The 21,805-nt window shown below is 44.4% G+C and overlaps 1 long non-coding RNA gene across 3 annotated transcripts in view; it reads right to left on the reverse strand.

Moving 5' to 3' along the window:
- Positions 1-13,812: 13,812 nt before the first annotated feature.
- Positions 13,813-21,805, reverse strand: part of LOC148000100 (uncharacterized) — a 67,469-nt gene continuing 59,476 nt past the window's right edge. For all 3 annotated transcript variants that reach the window (XR_015641582.1, XR_015641580.1, XR_015641579.1), the window contains exon 4: positions 13,813-16,000. This is a non-coding gene — a long non-coding RNA (uncharacterized LOC148000100). The remainder of the gene's footprint in view (positions 16,001-21,805) is intronic.

The raw sequence follows: 21,805 nt of genomic DNA on the forward strand, positions 1-21,805 counted from the left end.
ACAGGCTGCCACCATGAACTAACATGACCCTCTCCTCCTTAAAGTTCGGTATTTCGTGTAGCTTATTACAGTAACAGAAAGCTAACACAGCATCAGTGCGTTTTTTACCTGAACATTTAATCCCACAACTATCTGACGAGTATCTGATCTGCCTGGACAAGATTTGAGTTTGTTGCAGACAACAAAATAGGAAGAAAAAGCATAGCAGCAGTCAGTTCCAGCATGCAAAGTAAGTGTGTACCTGCTGGGTAACTTGTAAGCCAGGTTGTTTCCTTGAAAGAGAATCCTCATCTGGAATAACAAAAAACCCAGGATATCTAAAACTATCCTCAACAATAAAAGGACTTCAGGGGGAATCACTATCCCTGAACTCAAGCAGTATTACAGAGCAATAGTGATAAAAACTGCATGGTATTGGTACAGAGACAGACAGATAGACCAATGGAACAGAATTGAAGACCCAGAAATGAACCCACACACCTATGGGCACTTGATTTTTGACAAAGGAGCCAAAAACCATCAAATGGAAAAAAAATAGCATTTTCAGCAAATGGTGCTGGTTCAACTGGAGGTCAACATGTAGAAGAATGCAGATCGATCCATGCTTATCACCCTGTACAAAGCTTAGGTCCAAGTGGATCAAGGACCTCCACATCAAACCAGATACACTCAAACTAATAGAAGAAAAACTAGGGAAGCATCTGGAACACATGGGCACTGGAAAAAATTTCCTGAACAAAACACCAATGGCTTGGGCTGGAGAGATGGCTCAGCGGTTAAGAGCACCCAACTACTCTTCCAGAGGTCCTGAGTTCAATTCCCAGCAACCACATGGTGGCTCACAACCATCTGTAAAGGGATCCGATGTCCTCTTCTGGTGTATCAAGATAGCTACAGTGTACTTATATATAATAAATGAATAAATCTTTGAAAAAAAACACCAATGGCCTATGCTCTAAGATCAAGAATCGACAAATGGGATCTCATAAAACTACAAAGCTTCTGTAAGGCAAAGGACATTGTGGTTAGGACAAAACGGCAACCAACAGATTGGGAAAAGATCTTTACCAATCCTACAACAGATAGAGGCCTTATATCCAAAATATACAAAGAACTCAAGAAGTTAGACCACAGGGAGACAAATAACCCTATTAAAAAATGGGGTTCAGAGCTAAACAAAGAATTCACAGCTGAGGAATGCCGAATGGCTGAGAAACACCTAAAAAAATGTTCAACATCTTTAGTCATAAGGGAAATGCAAATCAAAACAACCCTGAGATTTCACCTCACACCAGTGAGAATGGCTAAGATCAAAAACTCAGGTGACAGCAGATGCTGGCGAGGATGCTGAGAAAGAGGAACACTCCTCCATTGTTGGTGGGATTGCAGACTGGTACAACCATTCTGGAAATCAGTCTAGAGGTTCCTCAGAAAATTGGACATTGCACTGCCTGAGGATCCAGCTATACCTCTCTTGGGCATATACCCAAAAGATGCCCCAACATATAAAAAAGACACGTGCTCTACTATGTTCATCGCAGCCTTATTTATAATAGCCAGAAGCTGGAAAGAACCCAGATGCCCTTCAACAGAGGAATGGATACAGAAAATGTGGTACATCTACACAATGGAATATTACTCAGCTATCAAAAACAATGACTTTATGAAATTCGTAGGCAAATGGTTGGAACTGGAAAATATCATCCTGAGTGAGCTAACCCAATCACAGAAAGACATACATGGTATGCACTCACTGATAAGTGGCTATTAGCCCAAATGCTTGAATTACCCTAGATGCCTAGAACAAATGAAACTCAAGACAGATGATCAAAATGTGAATGCTTCACTCCTTCTTTAAAAGGGGAACAAGAATACCCTTGGCAGGGAAGAGAGAGGCAAAGATTAAAACAGAGGCAGAAGGAACACCCATTCAGAGCCTGCCCCACATGTGGCCCATACATATACAGCCACCCAATTAGACAAGATGGACGAAACAAAGAAGTGCAGGCCAACAGGAACCGGATGTAGATCGCTCCTGAGAGACACAGCCAGAATACAGCAAATACAGAGGCGAATGCCAGCAGCAAACCACTGAACTGAGAATTGGTCCCCCGTTGAAGGAATCAGAGAAAGAACTGGAAGAGCTTGAAGGGGCTCGAGACCCCAAAAGTACAACAATGCCAAGCAACCAGAGCTTCCAGGGACTAAGCCACTACCTAAATACTATACATGGACTGACCCTGGACTCTGACCCCATAGGTAGCAATGAATATCCTAGTAAGAGCACCAGTGGAAGGGGAAGCCCTGGGTCCTGCTAAGACTGAACCCCCAGTGAACTAGACTATGGGAGGAGGGCGGCAATGGGGGGAGGGTGGGGAGGGGAACACCCATAAGGAAGGGGAGGGGGGAGGGGGATGTTTGCCCGGAAACCGGGAAAGGGAATAACACTCGAAATGTATATAAGAAATACTCAAGTTAATAAAAAAAAAATCCTCTACGTGTGTTTAATCCTTTGTGCTTTCTCTCCATCACACAGAGAGGCATCTTTCACTCAGTCCCTGTGATGGCTAGAACATGAGATTTATAGTGGATTGGCAAGAGTGTTTGGTGATAGAAAGGACATGGGAGAGCAAGGCAGAAGGAGGAAGGTGACGGGTCGGGTGGATAGGCTGACTTCCCAACACTTGAGTTCCACCCAGGAAAGTTCATTCACTGCAGGAAAGTACCACTTGGTGTGTGCTAGCTTGTGCATCTGCTCCTCATCTAGAGATCTGAAAAATGTCCACTCACCAGTTCCACCACCAAACTCATCTGTGGCCGCTTCAATGAGTAGCATAGCCAAAGAGGACAGAAACAACCCTGGCAATGTACAGTAGACACAGAGAAATGAGAGGGCATCCACGGTCATAGCTTTGTTGTAATTCAACTGCAGAGGCTAGGTGACTAGAGAAGAGACCTGGACAAGGGCAAGGCTGTGAGAGTCTGCAGATGATGGCTACAAGGAAAGCTCCACCCTAACAGAAGCAGCCTGGGCACTGCTTGGTCCAATGAGAGAGCCAGACCTTGAATGACAGCCCGTGGTTAAGAGGAGGAAGTGGAACCAAGGTGATAGACACAGATGGTCAGATCTTCATTAACTGACCCCCTTTTCCACTTATTGTTTAGAAAGAGGAAAAAGAAGACTATCAGTGTGTGTGTGTGTGTGTGTGTGTGTGTGTGTGTGTTAGCAGAGAACAGGACTTAATCTGAGAAAAAGTGCTCACATTTCAGATTAACATTTGAATTCCATCGGACATTAAATTATCTTAAATTATAAATAAGTACATGGAGATATTTCCTCTGTTAACCAGTAGGCAGCACATAAAACCATGACCAAATTAGATACTTTCTCTGCATTTTTTGAATGGTGATGAGTTACAAGTAAGAACCCAAAATCCTTATTTATTTGAAGCAGGACTAACAGATGGGGTGTCACAGACATTTGATGTTTGAGAAAAGGGGTGGGGTGGGGTTTGCAAATCAGAACAAGGAGAAATGCAGAAAGAATGAGTTAGGAAATCATCAGCAAACATTCGGAGAGCCTGGGTCTTGGTAATCAAGTATCTCCGCCTGGGGGGACCTTTTTATTTCTCATTTTTTTGCTCGTTTGTTTGTTGTTTTTTGGATCACTGTAATCAGTGTTCTGCCCCTGCAACACACACCTGGTGTCATTGTCTCCTACAGAGGACAGACTCATCTGGCTATAGTCTGTGATTGATTGTCCCTGGCGCCTTTAGGCCTGTGGTAAAGCAGCAGGGAGCATGTGAGGACAGAAAAACACTCACCCTGTGACCAGAAAGTGAAGAAGAGAGGGAGAGACCCCGGTCCTGCAGTCCCCTTTGAAGGCTTGCCTCAAATGACTATCAAAATGACTATCAATCTCCTCTAAGTTCCTCTCGAAGGTCAGCCATCTTCCAGTAGTGCCGCCCTGGGGACCAGGACATAGCATACAAATCTTTGGGGGATGCTGAAGATGCACTAAGTAGGAGCACCCTTTAATTAGTGAGTAATATCCAGTTTCCCTCTTTCCTCCAAAGAGTATCCACCCAGTGACTCCAAACCTTCTGTTTCTTTGCAATGTTTTGCCCCTGGGATCATACACTCTTTTTAATCACCTTTTAAAGGAGACACTGAGATAAAAGGCAGGAATCAATGAGCAGACAACCCATAAACCCTGTTTGTCCACCTCACCCTTTCCTCAGCAGGCCTCAGAGGTGGGTTGAATGTTTGAAAGTCTTCAACTCAAGACCACTTGCTAGCCACCACATGCACAGTGAAGAGAGAAAGCTTCATTCATCCCTGCCTCCAAGACACTAAGGCAATCCTGCTTTCCTCCAGAAGAGGCAATGGGAGGCCTATGGAAGGACAGAACATGGGAGAGAGAACAAGGCATGTAGTTGGTTCTGTTTAAGTCTGGGGCTTCAAAGAATGGCACTAGGTCTCACTGTCATGCAATGAGTTAATGGGAATTCTATTTTCATTTTCTTATTTTAGTAACTGTATTGATATATCTCTTGAGTAGTTTTCACATCCCACTCACAGAGCCCAGGTTACACCTTTCTTGTTTGGATATAGCAATGAGGTTCAGAGCAGTCAAATGATTTCTTCACATCACACAGCTTGTGCACTGGAGAGCACCCTCTAGGTCTCCAGTCTCCCCACACCTGCCTTCACTACATCTTTTAAACCAAAGATAAAAGAAAATCAGCTTTGCTGGTTTGGATATGGATTGCTTTTGTAGGATAAACACAGAAACACCAACAGAGCTTAAACATGTTTTTGCCTTCCCGTGATTTAAACCCTTGTCAAACCATGTGCTTTCCGTTCCATAGAAGAACGAAGATCTCCACCTGGCCCCAGCACTCACACTCATAGTCTGTGCCCGCAGTCTACACATGCTCGCATTTGCAAAAATCAAACAATGCTCTATCCAGGCTGCAGGCGTCCATCAGAAGCATACATTTCCTGACAGCCAGTCTCATTCCATTAACTCCCTCCCACGTCCCAGCTCACACTTAGTGTATAGCTTATGTTCCTGTTCCAAACCAGTTACCAGGGCTTCCTGAGAGCAGTTATTAAACCCAGGGATCAAAAGTAAATCCAAAGAAAGCAACAGCCATAACACTAGAGTGTCTGGTATCTCTCCAGGTTACCACACAAGCAGATGGTACTCTGAGAGTAGGAGAGAAGAGATGGCTGCCATTCTTGGTACCAGCACAGTGCCAAGGCTAGTGTGATTCCCTTTGTCACTGTGGTAGTTTGAATGAGAATGATCCCCATGGACTCGTATGTTTTAATACTTGGTCTCTAGTTGGTAGAACTGTTTGAGAAGTATTAGAAGGTATGGCCTTGTTGGCAGAGGTATATGACTGGGAGAGAGCTTTGGGGCTTCAAAAAACTCATGTCATTCCCCCACTCCCAGACTTTCTCTCTCTCACTCTCTCCTCTCCTCTCCTCTCCTCTCCTCCTCCTCTTCCTCCTCTTCCTCCTCCTCCCCTTTTCTCCTTCTCCTCCTCCTCCCCCTCCCCCTCTCCTTCTCCTCCTCCTCCTCCTCCTTCTTCTTCTTTTCTTCTTCTTCTTCTTCTTCTTCTTCTTCTTCTTCTTCTTCTTCTTCTTCTTCTTCTTCTTCTTCTTCCTCTCTCTCTCTCTCTCTCTCTCTCTCTCTCTCTCTCTCTCTCTCTCTCTCTCTCAGTTCAAGACGCAAGTTCTCAGCTGTTACTGTTACCATGCCTTTGTTCTACTATCATGGATTCTAGAACTCTAACCCTCTGGAACCATAATCCCAGTTAAATCCTTTTCTTTTACAAGTTGCCTTGGTCACAGTATTTTATCTCAGCAATAGGAAAGGAGCTAATACAGCCACCAAGGATGCTTTCCATCTGGTTCCAGGGCAAACTGAGGCACAGCCTTACTGGAATTCCATCCATCTTCTGCTTTCTTGTGGATGTGACAGATGAATGTTCGGTGTGTGCCTCCGAACCAGTCTTCCATCCCTTGCTTTGCTACATCCTAAAAGCTTCCCCTGAGCTCAGGACTCCCAGGCTGCCCTCAGATAGGTACCTAGACATTATCATATGGGACAGGAAGACATTGTTGCCTTTCATCTGAGTTTATCATCAGCTTACTTAGGATCTTAGAGTTTACAGGTAACAAGTTTAACCCTGATTGTCAAGCATCAGAATTTTTGTGGCTCAAGGGAAAAAAAAATAGTTTCCACCACAGTGCACTGGTCAGCCAGCCTTCACTTTTGACTAGTGGGACATGTTTGACAGATTCCACTGTGAACCAGTTTCTGAGATTTTGACTACAGCTCTGTGTGTGATTCAGCTCCTCTGCACATGGCTTGAATTCCATCCAATAACCACAGCAATAGCTACTTTCCCTCAGATTTACTTCTAAATTAAATGGGGCCAACTGCCTCTTCATGTCCCAAATTGGATGGTATATTCTGATTAGTGAATTCTTACTCTCTAAACCACACAGCTTGAAACCTAGTTTCATCCTTCCCCGCTCTGGGGAATGTGAAGGGTCACTAACTATAGAATCCTCTGAATGCTTTGTGGGTCTCAGGAAGTCCAGGCAACTTCTGGGGATAGTAATGAAGGAAATGTGTTTCAGAATGTCCTGTAAGAAAACAATGAAGAACTCTTGGGAATTCTGTGATAACTGCTATAAAGGTTCTCCTGCTTGTCTACTTCATGAATTGATTTTATCTGAGAAAAGAAAGGCGTTGGAGGTGTGGGTCTTCCTGATCTGAAACCTTCTTACCACAGGGCAGAGCCTTGTGCTGCAAAGCTGACTTAGTGTCAGGCTTCCCTCCCCCATGCTCCAAACATAAAGCTTCCCCACCCCCACCCCCATCCTGCACACTGGAGACTAGTTAACAAAGTTGGAGATCTGTTTCTCAAGCTTAATTCTTTTCATTAGAAATGACAGCCTGGTTTTTCTTCCAGGGTTAAACTAATCATGAAAGCAATGTTTTGTACTGAGCTCCCATACTCATTCCTGTGAAATCTGTGTTACAAAAGGCCTTCTTTTAAACTCGGTGTTTGGTCGGAATGAATATGGCTGCCATCACTCCTGGATGACAAATGAGATTCAATCAGGTGTTTAAGGGTTAGTGAGAGGAGAGACACATGTGCAGAGGGCTTAAATCACAGGGCTGTACTGTAAACCCCAGGAGCTGACTAAGTAGTGTGGTTTAGAAGAGAAGGCAATGGCACAAATCTAATTGCCTCAGTTAAGTCCTCTCTGTAAGGAGGAATCAGAGCTCTTGTTAGGATAACCTGATGCTTTTTAAATAAAACACAAGGAGGAAGATATATTGTATGTCTGTGGATACGAGGCTGGCTCAGTGTGACAGAGAGCTCTGGGCCCGTTTTGTTTGTAGGCGTGGGATATAAACATGGTCCTTCTGGAATTGCCTGCTGTACTTTCCTGGAATTTCCATCTCCATAATCTTTATGATAAAATGAATTAACTCTCGAAGCCTATCAAGCTTCTAGTAATTTGGTGCCAGCGTTATGTCTGACGGTGGAAAGTGGTTTCCCATGTCAACCTCATCCTCTTGAGGACAAGGGGTCATTTTCCCAGCCACAGGAATATTATGACAGATGACACTCAGCTGAGTCGCTCTCATGCTTGCCTTTTGACAAAGACTGTGGCCTAGTCTAAGGTCATACTTCACTCTGGGAGGCCATACCCAGTGGTCTAGGGCCTTTCCTCCAAGTGCATTGGTTCCAAAGGGCCACCCTGGCTGCATAGTTCCCAGTGAGAATTAACTGTCTCTTCTAGCATCGCAAGTCAGTCCAGTGGGTCTCCAGCCTTAGTCAAACTTGTTCAGCAGGTGCCCATAGCAGTTCCCAAACCTCCTCAGGGGCTGCTCCCTGGGAGGCCACATTGTCAAATATTTATAGGTGAAAAAATTATTCCAGGGACAGGACTGAAGGTTCTACAGTATTTAGAAGTCCAAGTAAGGAGGAGAAAGTAACTGAGGGACCAAGGAGACTGAAAGGGTAGGAACCCCTTTATTGAAGGGGCAACTAGAAAGGGGACAGATGAGGTATCTAGAAGGGGATGATGGCGACCATGATGATTGATGACAACAATGATAATGGCTGCCATGGAACCAGCATTAAGTTTCAGAAAATCTTCACTTAATCATAGAAAGAACCATGGAGAGCTGGTGTGATAGACATCTTATTCCACATATAAGGGTGACATATTAGTCAGGCTTCTCCAAACAAGAGTCACAGGATGTGTCTATATAAAAAGAGATTTGTTATAAGGGATAGGATCGTGTTGTTATTGGAAGCAGACAACTCCCAAGATTGCAGGGTGAGTCATCCAGCTGGAAGCCCAGGAGAGCAGATGGTATAAGTTCTAGTCCAAAGATCAGCAGGCTCCAGATCCAAGAAGAACCAAGATTTCAATTCAAGCTCCAAAGCAGGACAATGCTAAGTTAGGCAAGAAGAACCCTGCTACAGACAAGTGTCAGCCTTTGCGTGCTACTTGGGCTTTGGACAGATGCAGCTTACCAACACTGGGATGGCTATGTGCTTTGCTCAGGAAACTTACTCAAACACTAAGCCTGTCCAGAAATACAACTTAAAGATGCATAGACACATCTACATTAACATTTCCAATTACCATCAACTAGACTTCCACCTGCCTCTGATTCCCAAATACCAGAACTAAAAGTAAGTGCCACCAAACCCAGCCATGATCCAGTAAAGTTAGCACATGAAATCAACAATCATAAATGATAAATCAGACATCTAGAAACACAACATGATCTGGCTAACACTACATGCCTCCTAATGGGTCAAACCGAGAACCAAATCAATGAATTTAGAATTCTTTGTACTCCTATCTCACCATACTATGGTCAACAGGACTTAGTTATAGGCTGAATTCTCACACACACACACACACACACACACACACACACACACACACACGCAAAAGCATCCATATATGAAACCAGTAAGAGGTGGAGCCTTGTTGGAGGAAGTGTATCACTTGGTATGGGCTTTAAGCATATATTATCTCGCCCTACTTCTCTTCTTCTCTGCTTCATGTTTTCATTAGAAGATGTGATAGTCCTACTCTGGCTATTATGCCACCCTTAACACTATGGACTTTTCCTCTGAAACAGTAAGCCTAAATAAACTCTCTCTTCTATAAGTTGCCTCTATTGTGATAGTTTATAGCATCAACAGAGGAGTAACACAATGCTACCAGGAGATACTTTGATATATTGCACTTTGCACAATGTTTGAATCGTATTAGCTACCTCTACCTCTTCAGCCATTTAGCCTTTCTTTACAATGAAAACATTCAAAATCCTTCCCTTTGACTTTTTTGAAATGCACGGTTACATAAGTCTTACCCATAGTCGCCTTATTGTGCAATAGCACCTAGCTGTCATTCAGCTATCAACTTTCCATTCACCTCATCCATTCTTATTTTTCCAGTGGATTTAGATTCTCAGGGAATTAAAATATTGGGGGGGGACCAGGAATATAAAGTGGGAATAAGATGTCAGGAAGTGGGGAAGCACGAATGATCTCAACTAAAAGCACTGGAATGTTCTCAGTCAAACAGCAACACGAAGGAACAAATAGAACCCTCACCTGTGCTAAATGACTTACTTTCAAAGTGCCCAGAGTGTCCCAAATGCCCCAGTGACACAGAGAGGAAACTGAGGCACAGATAGTTCTCTTATGCAAGTTCATGTTCCTAGGTAGGGCTCCCTCCTGAGATAGATTAGGGTACAAATTGATAATGTAGGAACTTTTCATAGGCATGGGAGGTTGGATGTGGACAAAGAACATTGGCATATGGATATAAAGTTCAAGCAGAATGCTATCAGTATATGCAACTAAAGACAGGTGTGTCTGCTTCAACTTCTGGCCTGGCATCACCTCAGGAGAGATAGCAAACTGCCCTGATGACCACTTTTTCTTTTAAATGTTTATTCATATATATATGAGTGCTTTGCCAGAATATATGTCTGTGCAGCACACACATGTAGTGTCTACAGAGACCAGAGGAAAGTATTAGATTCCCTGGAACTGAAGTTACCGTAAATTGTGAGCTGTCAGGTGGGTGCTGAGAAGCTGGGTTCGTTCTCTGGAAGAAAGGCAAGTGCTCTTACTGTTGATCCGTTTCTCCAGCTCTTTCCTCTTCAAAGGTGAGAAATGGCTATGCCTTTATGAACTACAGTAACCCAGGCTGAGGCAGTGAAAACAGTCGGTGCTAACTACAGTTAACCTTGGGGACCATCCAGTCCAGGCTGTTATCTCAGAGACCTCTCTCTAATTCTTGTACTCCCATTTCACTGGCCCTAGGGACCCAAGTAGTAGGACCAGAGGCCTTTGTCTATCTTTCCTGGGTCTAACACTTACTTTACTGGTCATTTGGTTCCATGTGTTGTAAGAAACACTGGCCTACACATGTCCCCAACCAAGCACAGATTTCCCTATTAGCACTGGAAAGACTACCTCCATGAAGCTAACAGAAACCCAGAGTCACAAGTCATTCTGCAGACAGTGCACCAGTGCTCTCTGAGTGAGTGGTCCCTGTGAAGTTATGCAATCAACAACCGAAGCCACCCCATACGATGGCCTGGATCCAGCACTTTTCCTGCCATGTGTCTCCAAAACTGCATTTCTTCTCAGATGCTCTGAGCCGGGTGCTGTCTGATGAAAGCCTTCAGCATGCTCCTCCATCATGTTCCCCTTCATCCGGTGGCACAGGTGGCTGGCTCACTTGAGACCTCCTTTAAATCCTAATTCATCCAGTCGTTTCCATTAGTTGTTGGTGGCTCGTTACCTAAGTGTCAAGGACCCCCCTTCTCGTATCATGCCCCATTGAGCAAAGTGAGTTTAACACCATTGGGAACACTCTGTTGCTAAATGACCCATTTGATAACAGCGGTGATGGCTGCTCCTGATTCACGGCTGCTAAGCTTTCACTTACAACCTGAAGTCAAAGACAAGAGACCACCTGCTTCCCTCTCTCCCTCAGAACCACTGGAAGTGTGGTTTAGGATCACTCAGGCCTTAGGAGACAATCGAACTCTGTGCATGAGCTGCATGTCTCCCAAACTCCCTCGAAGGCTGTGGGAAAGAGAAATTGAAATGAATGCCGAAAATAGTCCTTCTCCTCTGATGCAGAGTGTGCTCAGCCATCTATGAGACCTTGCTGGTAGGGAGCAAAATGGACTGTTAATGAAAGTCAACTCTGTTGTCATCCTTTAGAGCCTTGCCCTAGACACTCGTCTCCTCACAGATTGCCTGGTCTGTTCTAGACACATAAAGCACATGAGGATGCTAACAGGCCTGGGAGAGAACAGCCATTCATTCACTCCTCAAAGCTCAGGCAATGTCCTGCCACAAAAGAAGTGTTATCCCGACCCTTAGGGGCTCATTCTTGACAGACAGGGTAGAAAACAGTAAGTAAGGGTTACAGCACAGTGGGGCTGTTGTTCTAGGGGGAGAATTTTGTTAGATGCACAATGGAAGTACAGCAGAGAGGCCACAGAGAGGCCACAGAGAGGCACAGAGAGGAGCATTTTTATTGGATTTTGCAGGATGAGTTGGGACTTTCTAGGGGATGAGAAGGTATTCCAGGTAGCGCAGAAAGTATTTGCTCGAAGTTAGAGGTTAAAACCCTTGTATATATTCAGAGGCTAAGATAGTGTTGTAGGTCATTGGTTCTCAATCTGTAGGACACCCCCTTGGGGGGCAGCTAACAACAGTTTCACATCCGTCACCTAAGACCATCGGAAACACAGGTATTTGCATTATGACTCATAACAGCAGCAAGATTACAGTTATGAAGTGGAAATGAAAATAAAATGCTATGGTTAGGCATCATTAGAGGGTATTAAAGGGTTGCAGCATTAGGAAGGTTGAGAAGCACAACTCTAGATAGGAGAGAGAATGAAACAAGGAGGAAGCTGCACCGGCTGAAGCTGCAACCAAGTCAAGCTCCTGTCATGGCTGTAGCCTCAGGATGCTGCTTCTGGAGCCCTGCTTGACTGGGCTCTCATAAAGAGAGCAAAATAAACTAAACAAAATGCTTGATTTAAAAATTATGTTTAAATTATATCTAAGGTGGGTGTGTTTGTGAGTACTGACTTCAGGAGAAGGTTAGAGATCTCTTGGTTGGAGTCACTATTATGTGAGAATTGGGAACCAAACTGGGATCCTCTATAAAAACAGCCAATGTGTGTTCTTAAACATGGAGCCATCTCCTTAGCACATCTTTATTACTGAGATCTTATGGTTACAAGTGATTCTTTCTGTCCTTTGGATACTGGACCCTTATGATAAGTTATATATGTAGAAAATATTGTCCCAGTTTGCTGGCTCTCTCCTCTCTTCTCTCTCCTCTCTCCTCTCTCCTCTCTCCTCTCTTCTCTCTTCTCTCTTCTCTCTTCTCTCTTCTCTCTCCTCTCTCTCTCTCTCTCTCTCTCTCTCTCTCTCTCTCTCTCTCTCTCTCTCTCTCTCTCTGTGCTGAAGATCAAACCCAGGCCCTATTTATGATAAGCAAGTGAGTCCTCTTGCTAGTCCAGCTCTAGGTCCTCTGAGACAAGATCCTGCCATATATCCCAGACTGGCCTTGAATATGGATTCTCCTGTCTCTGACTAGATTACAGTGGTGTGCACGACCCCTTGATGTGTCTTTTTATGAATGCTAGAGAAGTTTAACTGTCTGCCAACTGTCTATGGTTCAGGATGAAGTCCTTACTCGGAGGACAGGAAGATTAGGGCAACCATGAAAAAAGCAGGGCAGATTAAAGAAGGGACAAATTCATGCCTCTCATTTTTATCACTGCTAAGGCTGTCAGGAAAGCTCCTACCCCACTTTGCTTGTCAGTTGCCCCTCCCCTCCACCCACACATTCTAATCTAGTAAGCTATAGTTACCATGCAGTGTTGTGTCCATGAGAAGACTAGTTCTAGAATCCCCATGGATGCTGAAATCTGAGGATGTAAAAGCTCTTATGTGAAATGTTATTGTATTGCCATCAAACTTACACCTCCTCCTGAGAACATGAAACCATGATGGCATGACTTACACCTAACGTCGTGTAAGTGGTATGTGTTACCCTCAATAGTTGTTAAACTGTATTGCTGAGAGAAAGATGAAGAAAACTGTACCTATTTGGTATAGATGAAGCTTTCTAGACTGAGTGTATAGATCAGAACTGGCAATCAAGACGCTCTAAGCTCACTTCCTGGTACCAAATGCAAATAAAACTATCTGAAATGAAACAAAAAGATAAATTTTTCCCAAAATATTTTTAATCCACAGTACCGAGTGCTCAGAAGAGGAGGGATGGGGTCCCTTGTGGATTTCCATTTCCCTTGCTCTCTGCCTCAGGACCTTTCCCGAGCTACTTCCTCTGGTTTCTGCTGAACATCCTTGTCTTTGAGAACATTCCTGTCACTCACATAGTCCACCCGACCATGGCCTCCTCACCCCAGTCATTCTTTACAGTCTTAATTCTGTGCTTCTCTCCAGATGGACCTTTAATTTAACAACTGTGGGCAATGCCTTCAGCTTCTCCAGTGTCCCATACATAGTCTATCATGGTGCTCAGTGGGTTGCTAGTTAATGCCGCTTTAAGCAATGAAATAAGTTTCTTTCCTCCTTTCCCCCCCACTTACACATGAGGATACTTTCTAAGCTCCCAGTAGATGCCTGAAATCACAAATAATAGCAAACCTTACATATAATATGCCTTTCCTATACACACGCATAAAATGAAGTTTAATTTATTCATTAGGCACAGTAACAGTAATAATTGATAGTGAAATAGAGAAATAATAATGGACTATAGGAGAGTATATGATCTTTACTCATTACACACACACATACACACACACACACACACACACACACACATATCCTCTTGTGCTTATAATTGCAGATAACGAAGTGCCTACCTAAGGAAACATAGGGGTGAATGTAGGCTGCTGCCCAGGGGTTTGGGAATGCACGTATGCATTACTGACCCCACAGCAATTACCTGGTAACTAAGATGAGCAGCAAGTGAATGACATGTGCTTAGCTAATACAGCATGGACATACTGGACAAAACGGCTGATTCACCTCCCAGGTAGGACACAGCAGGGTAACAGGACTTCACCATACTCAAAACAGTGCACAGTTAAACCTGTGGATTACCTTTGGGGATTTTCTTACATTCAGAGCTTTTGGCCTGAGACTGACTTCTGGTAACTAAAACTTCAAAAAAGCAAACTCTCGGATAAGGTGGAGCTGCTCCTGCAGTAGCTGAGGATCAAGCGTTGATAATCCATATGGCTTGGCAGGGACCTCTGTCTGGGATTACTGTGGCCGCTGCAGTGAAGCAGCCTAGACACAGGAAGAAAGCCAGTCTGGAACCCTTCGCCCAGTGGTGTCCTGGCAAAGTAACCCCTCATCGTGTTAAGCCTTGATAATAACTAGTGTTCGTCTATGTAATGTCCCTGATTAAAACAATCTCCCTTTGCATTGCCTTTGTAATCCACTTGGAAGATGCCCAGTGCTATCAAGACTTCACTCTGTGTGTATGAATGAACTCATTCAAGTCAGTTCAACCGATATGTAGTAAGCACTTTGTGCAATCAAAATAGAATAGTAAAGACTGGGAATGATATCAAGCCAAGGCTTTGCTCTCTACCGCCTCACAGGGTGGCTCATACAACTGCATGTCTGCACGGCCAAGTAGAGGATATGGTTGCGGACACACTGAGATAGGCAATTTCTTTGGAAGTCATCGTGCACCAGAAGAGCCGCTAGCTAGGACACTGTTAAATCTATGGCATTTATGCAGCAGTGTGGGACACTCTCATTCTCTGCCTGAGGTGGTCTATTGATGATGCGGGATGTCGTGTGATGAGTGTTTCCCCACAGTTCACCCCCAGAAACCATGCCATAATCCACAGGGTGACAGGCTTGGAATTGGGTGTTTGCAGTGGTCCTTTGAGGTGTTGAGTGTATCTTGGTGTAAAATGGGTCACTTCTGCATCTACGTCATCATGTTTAACCCAAAGAAGAGGATTAATGACTTTATCCCAAGCTGTATAACACAGACACGTGGGAAACACACAGAGCTCTGGGGCTTAGAAGGCTTTGGAGATGGGCAAGGTGTGGTGACTAATGGAACCTGCCCAACTATGTTTTTAAAATCCCTCCCAACCTGAGAAGAAAAAAAAATGTCAAAATAGAGCAGTCCACACAATGGCGAGAAGCTGACTAGAAATGTGGCAGCAGAGACAGGTATGGGCCAACAAGCTGCAAACACAATGGTTGCCATGGTTCTTGCCCAGTGTACTGGCGTGGCCACTGAAGGTGAGGGCAAGGTCACCAGCATGCAAAGTCTGGATCTTGAGCAATACTGCCCCCAAACACGCTGCCCAGCTGCATGATCATTTGACTCCGAACAGTAAGATATCCAAGATGAAGAATGGTTCATTTTCTGAGTTAAGCCTCCTTGAAAGCCTTCCATGATTCATGATGCTGAGGGAAACATGTTGATATCCATTATTTCCTGCAGCCACACTGGCAGCTATAGGTGGGGAAGCTTCTTTTGCGGTGGTATCAATGACTGCAGACAATTAACTGAGATTGAAAGACATTGAAGGCTTCTGTGCCAACCTGTCCGGCCCCTCCTAAAAAGGGGAAGAAACAGTCCAGACATGAAATTATTGAAGAGAGTCCTTAAAAATTGTGATAAAGACATGGAAGTGTAGTTCTTTCCAGTTGATGGCTTTGGTGGGGATGCTGGTGGGAAAGGGCTCAGGCTTCTTTGAGTGGCTGGTCACTGGCGGTTTTGGATATGCTCCAATGAGTATATGGGCAGCAAAACTGGATTTGGTGAGGGTTTTCTTTCCTTCCCTTTTCTTTTCCTTTTTGGGGAGTCGTGCAAGGGTGGGAAGGTAGACCTGGGAAGAATGGGAAGAGCATAATCAGGGCATAGTGAATGAAATTCCCAAATAATTAATAAAACATTATGTTGGGGGGAAAGAGTCTTAATAAACACACAAAGGAGAAGGAAATTCCTCCCCAAAAGGCATATTTGGTCAACAAGAGGATAAACTCATGGGGAAAGGAAGAATGACCTGAGCGCCTCTGGGATAAATATACACATAGAACTGTTCGTGAATACAGACCAGGGCCTCAGCAAACTCAGACCCATACCAGACATCAGCAACCAGCTGGCAGCTGGGTCCAGGTTCCATGCCTTTCCTAGATCAACCTAGCAAATCCACCCGTGGACACCGCATTCAGGTGCCATTACCTATGTTCCTTCTGGTCTCCTGTTTTATTTTCTTACAAAATCAATTCCAGGTTGCAGAATGGTGAACTAGACCATGGCCGAATGTGTACAGATGTTATCCCTGAAGAGTCCAAAGAAGCTGGAAAAATCCTATTGCCTGGGTGTTGCAGCTGCCCTAACAGTGCCAGTCACTGGCCATGTGACTGTAGTCCTCTGCTGTAATCAGAGCTGTTTCAGTTGCCTGAAGGTGTAGCACATACACACTCAACCCTGAACAACGGTTCTTGTACTATGGAGCAGTACTTCTGAGTCTCCACTTTCTACTTATAAAGCAAGGTGACAGTAAACTTTGCAAAGAACCTTACATCACAGGATTACTGTGCCTCTTGGCTGCACCCAGAGGCCACCATGGATACCTGACCTGGAGCATTCAGGTTCGGGAATGTCCCTTTAGGATATGTGCTTGGGACGAATCTACTTTTCTCAGAATTTGTCCCCATTGTCTGGCTATAATGACCACGTAGGGTGAGATGGATTCTAAGATGTCTTCTAGCTAATTCTGCCCACGATGTCACTCAGCATCAGGTTTCATCTTCACCGTTGGTCCGATGGTAGATCTCTTTTCATTTCCATCTCGCAGATGAGCAAACCACGGCGCGGAGGTTAAGTGACTTTAATTATAACCACACAGCATGTAAACATCAGGGAAGATGTTCAAACCTGTCTCTGTCTCCAGGATCTAAATACTTTACTGCTACACTAAATAACCATTATGGTTGTTAATTTTAACTGTCAATTTGAATAGACCAAGAGGAACTCAAATATGTTAAAATAGTATTCTGGATATTTCTGTGGAAATGTTTCCAGAAAATATAAGCGTTTGAATTGGTGGATTAAGTGGCTTCTACCCCAACCCCTGTCTCCTCTACCCCACATCACCACCCCATCCATGGTGTGACTGGCTACATCCAACTGGCCTAAGAATCAAAGAAAATAAAAGGCAGAGGAGATGGAATTCTCTCTCTCCCTCTCCCTCTTCCTCTCCCTCCCCATCCCCCTTTCCCTTCTCCTCCCCCTATCTTTTCCCTCCCCTCCCCCTTCCCCTCTCTCTGTTTTCTCAGCAATTTGAGCTGAAGCATGAGTCTTCCTCTGCTCTCATTTTATACTATAGTTATACATCAGTTTCTCCAGCTAGGCTAGGTCTCAGACTAAATGAAAAGAGGAAAAGAGAAAAGTCATTAGAGCAGTGCTTCTCAACCTGTGGGCTGTGACCCCTTTGGGGGATCAAATGACCCTTTCACAGGGTTGCATGTCATGCATTTATATCACAATCCATAACAGTAATGAAATGACAATTATTAAAAATAACAACTAAAATAATTTTATGGTTGAGGGGTCACCACAACATGGGGACTGCATTAGAGGGCTGCGGTGTTAGGAAGGTTGAGAGCCGCTGCATTAGAGGGTTGGCATTCTCCTTTCTCTGACTTGAACTGGCCTCTTTTGCTATTTTGCTTTCTACTCTCACAGACTGTATTCCTTTGAACTGTGAGCCAAAATGAATTCTTTGTTCCTTACGCTGCTTCTAGTCAGGTATTTGGTTATAGTTCCCCTCAGTTCTTGAGATCTTCAGGCACTGGCTGAGAGCCCACTGTATTCTGGTACAACCCGTTCTTAATTGACTCCCTTCTGTAAAGACTCTTTCCACATGTAAAAGATGGTAAGATGTGAACACGCTGGAGCATGGGGCACATTCAGCCACCACAGTAACAATGTGACTCACTAAAACTGAGAGGGAAAAGGAGGGGAAATGCAGGCAGCTTGAGAATGTCGCCTTCCTTTGAAAGGTTCTAAACGCAAGGCACACAGAGACGTGTGTGCACCCAGACATAAAACTCCAACCTACAAATGTTAGTTCCGAAGAATATCTGGAGATAATGATATCTTCAGAGAAACAATCTTCTTTGAAACATTTACTTAAGGCTTAACAGCCTTAGGTTTTGTTCTTTTATAAAACAGATAAAACTTAGATGTAAAGATTGTTTATTCTTTCAGAGATTATGATGATTTAAGAGATTGTTCCACTAAGCAATCATGATAGGAACTTCCTCCCTGCCAACCATCGAAATCGTCAGAAAGGACAATTAACAAAGGGTAGGAGTGGAGAAGAAGGGAGAGGAATGAACGGTAGTGGGAGGGAGATATGAATATATCACAGTCTTAGACTTATTCACAGAAGCGAACAAGAGCTGTCAGTTCATAAATGTTTGCTGAACTGGGTCCTTGGCTGTTAACGATGGCGTGCTGTACCAATGTCCAGACCTCTCTCTCTCTAGAATCCCACAGCAACTGGGATCTGTGGTGCTCAGTATTCAAGGGCTTCATGTCTCATTTCTCTTTTGCACCCAGCAGTCCAACTCTGATTAATTCCAGACATAGCCGAGGAGGAGAGGCCAGCCTTCTTAGATGAACTGACCCTGTCGCAGAACAACAAACAGAATCCTTCCCTTCTGTGTAGAAAGTACTTGGTGCTTCCAGCTCCTAAATTATATTCTTTTTGGCAAAATAATAATTCCCTCCTTGGCAGTGGGACTGGCTGGTAAAAAATAAACCAAGGTGCTATCCATAGCTGTCTGACTCAGCCCCTTTCTCTGCAGGGGACACTGTGGCTGCTCATAAACACTGTCCAGCTCAGAAATAAGCAAATGCCACAGCTGCTGACTGATGCTCACAGCCTGTCACCAGCTCCACACCTCCTCATCCTGCATGTCCCTCCCATGCTGGCTCACCTCCAGCCTATTTCAAAGGCAATAACAGTGACTCAGGTTTCTATAAGGGACATGGACTGGCTTCACTCTCACCAGGAGATTCCTGAGAAGGGATATAAAAGCTAGACACCTCATGCTTCTGCTTCTGCCTCTGCTGTGTATGTCTCTCCCTCCACCAACCCCTCTCATATTTGCCCTGTAGCCATCAATATTCTCACTCAGTCACAGATTGAGGACGTACTGGGCCCACTTACCATCCTCTGCTGACTCACATACGGAGCCCAGCACGTGCCCAGCACTCCCTCTGGCTGGATCAGGAGCTTGGTGATGTTCTAGCTTAAGCTAGCTTAATGTATTTCTCCTTTTCCCTGTTTCCCCAGAAGTCATCTAGGTCCTTACCCATGCCCTGTCACCCTAAGAGTCACAGAGAGGATCGGAGACCTACAGATCTGTGTGGGAAGAAATACCAAATGCCATTGTTTCTTTTTAAGTGTGAAACCAATTCTCAAAACAGAAAGAAAGAAAGAAAGAAAGAAAGAAAGAAAGAAAGAAAGAAAGAAAGAGAGAAAGAAAAATGGCCAGTAAATAACTGAAAACTGTTCAACCCCTTAACCCCTTTAGCCATCAGGGAAACACAGATTGGTACTATTTGAGGTTACAACTCACCCATGTCAGAAAGATAATCACCAAGAAAGAACATTGCAAAAAATGGTGGTAAGGATGTAAAGATTGAAAATGCTATGTACTGTTGGTGAGAATGTAAATTAGGGCAGCCACAATAGAAATAGTGTGGAGACTTTAACAAAGAAAAAAAAAAAGCAGAACACACATGAACCCTCTATACTGCACCATCCACAAAGCAAATTATAGAAGGAGCCTGGAGACCCATGGGGTCTGTGAGGTATATGTACACAACATCATTTTGTTCAGCCACAAAGAAGAACATGGTGATTTCATCTGCAGGAAAGTGAGTGGAACCAGAGATCATCATGTTAAACGAAAGAAGCCAGATTCAGAAAGACAAACATCACATGGTTTCTGTTATATGTAAAACCAAACCTTTTTTTTTCTTAAGCCATAAAAGTCAAAGGGGGACAATTTGGCAGAGCAAGAGACCACTAGGACAGATAGAGGAACATCGGGGTAATGAAAGGGTTAATAAGATCAAAGCACATAAACTGTGTCCATGGGAACATCATAAGGAAGCCTGTCATTTTACGCAATGCACATATGTTAGTAAAAAGATTCAGGTCTAGAACCGATGAGCACAGCAGCTGCCACCTTGGGACAGAATCTTCATGCCCAGGTGTGGTGGGTTACCTAATTCTATAACCTAACTAAGACAGGCACTCATTTAAGTTCTATTCAGTCTGATGAATGACAGAGGCTCAGAGCTGGCCGGATACTATAGTTAGGCTCTACAATGGATACACGTGACAATGTGTTAACTACTTAGTTCCCAACATTCCCCCTGGGAGACAGTGAGACCTTTAAAAGGTAGAGGCTAGGAGAAGTCCTTCCAGTTATTTGGGGTATACCCTCAAAAGACATCATGAGAACCCAGTATGGCTCCATCCAAGTTGGATATGATTAGTGCAGTCTTGACTCAAAGCAGCTGTGATCGGCAACCTTAGAAGACCCAGCCCACTAACATTCCCACGGAGGGGGCAGGAAGGCTTACTAGGCCCCTCCCCTCCCAAGGTTATGTGAATGGTTAAAAATTGCTGGAACAGGAAGAGACTCTGTAAAGTAGCTGCTGGTTGCTCACTCTCTTGTAGATAACCCCAGTGAGTTCATTGTTTCTTCATGATGGACTTGGGTAGAATAGTTCTCTGGCCTGATGTCCTATGTATCTGGGGTGAATGGAAGTAGACACCTCAGAAAATGGCATGCAGCGCTCTTTTACTTTCCAGTTGTGAACAGTTTGTTCTGATTCATGTTCCTGCCAAGATCTACTGCCTTATCATAGGTTCAAAGGCCCAATCATAAACCTGGAGAACTATGAGACCTGAATAAGTCTTTTCTCTTTAGAAGTTCATTACCACAGGGATTTGTGCTAGCGATGGAAAACTAACTACCACTGGATCTCAAAGAGCAATATACCCAATCCCTTCTTTCCAAGGAGGAGCCAGAAAAATGTTGGAAACAGGATTTGACTCCCTACCTACACCCCGCCCCACCCCCAGGGTCACCCAGGTGAGCCAGCTGAGGAACCCCAGCTCAGGGTTATTTTCTTGCCTCTATTTCATGTACTGCCACATCAGTTTGCATGCTATCTTTACGTTGCTCTGCAAGGGGATGCTGGGAATCAGCAGGGAGAATGGCCTGCTGAGGAATGGAAACTGCTTCCACACAACAGTGGCAGAGGAGCACAAGCAGCTAAGCACTCCAAAAAAAGGCCAGAGCAGGGAAGTTCAGGGGAGAGCACCTTACTAGCCAGTCCCTGGAGACTATAGGAAGGTTGCTTCCCCTAATGTCCACCACCACAGCTCACTGGCTCAGGGAGAGGAAAAGGATGTCACTGTGGGAGAGTTTGAAAGGTAAAGGCAGTACACATTCTGCAACTGAGGTTTCTAGAAGCCGCATGGAAAGCCCTCTGCCTGCCCCATGGAAATCCCTGCAGAGACTACTCATCTGTGCTTTCTGTCACTCTGGATTGCAATGAAGGCTCCAGGGGACAAAGAGGTAGGTAGATAAGGAAG

The sequence above is a fragment of the Rattus norvegicus genome, chromosome 17, assembly GCF_021556685.1.
Source record: "Rattus norvegicus strain SHRSP/BbbUtx chromosome 17, alternate assembly SHRSP_T2T, whole genome shotgun sequence".
NCBI lineage: Eukaryota > Metazoa > Chordata > Mammalia > Rodentia > Muridae > Rattus > Rattus norvegicus.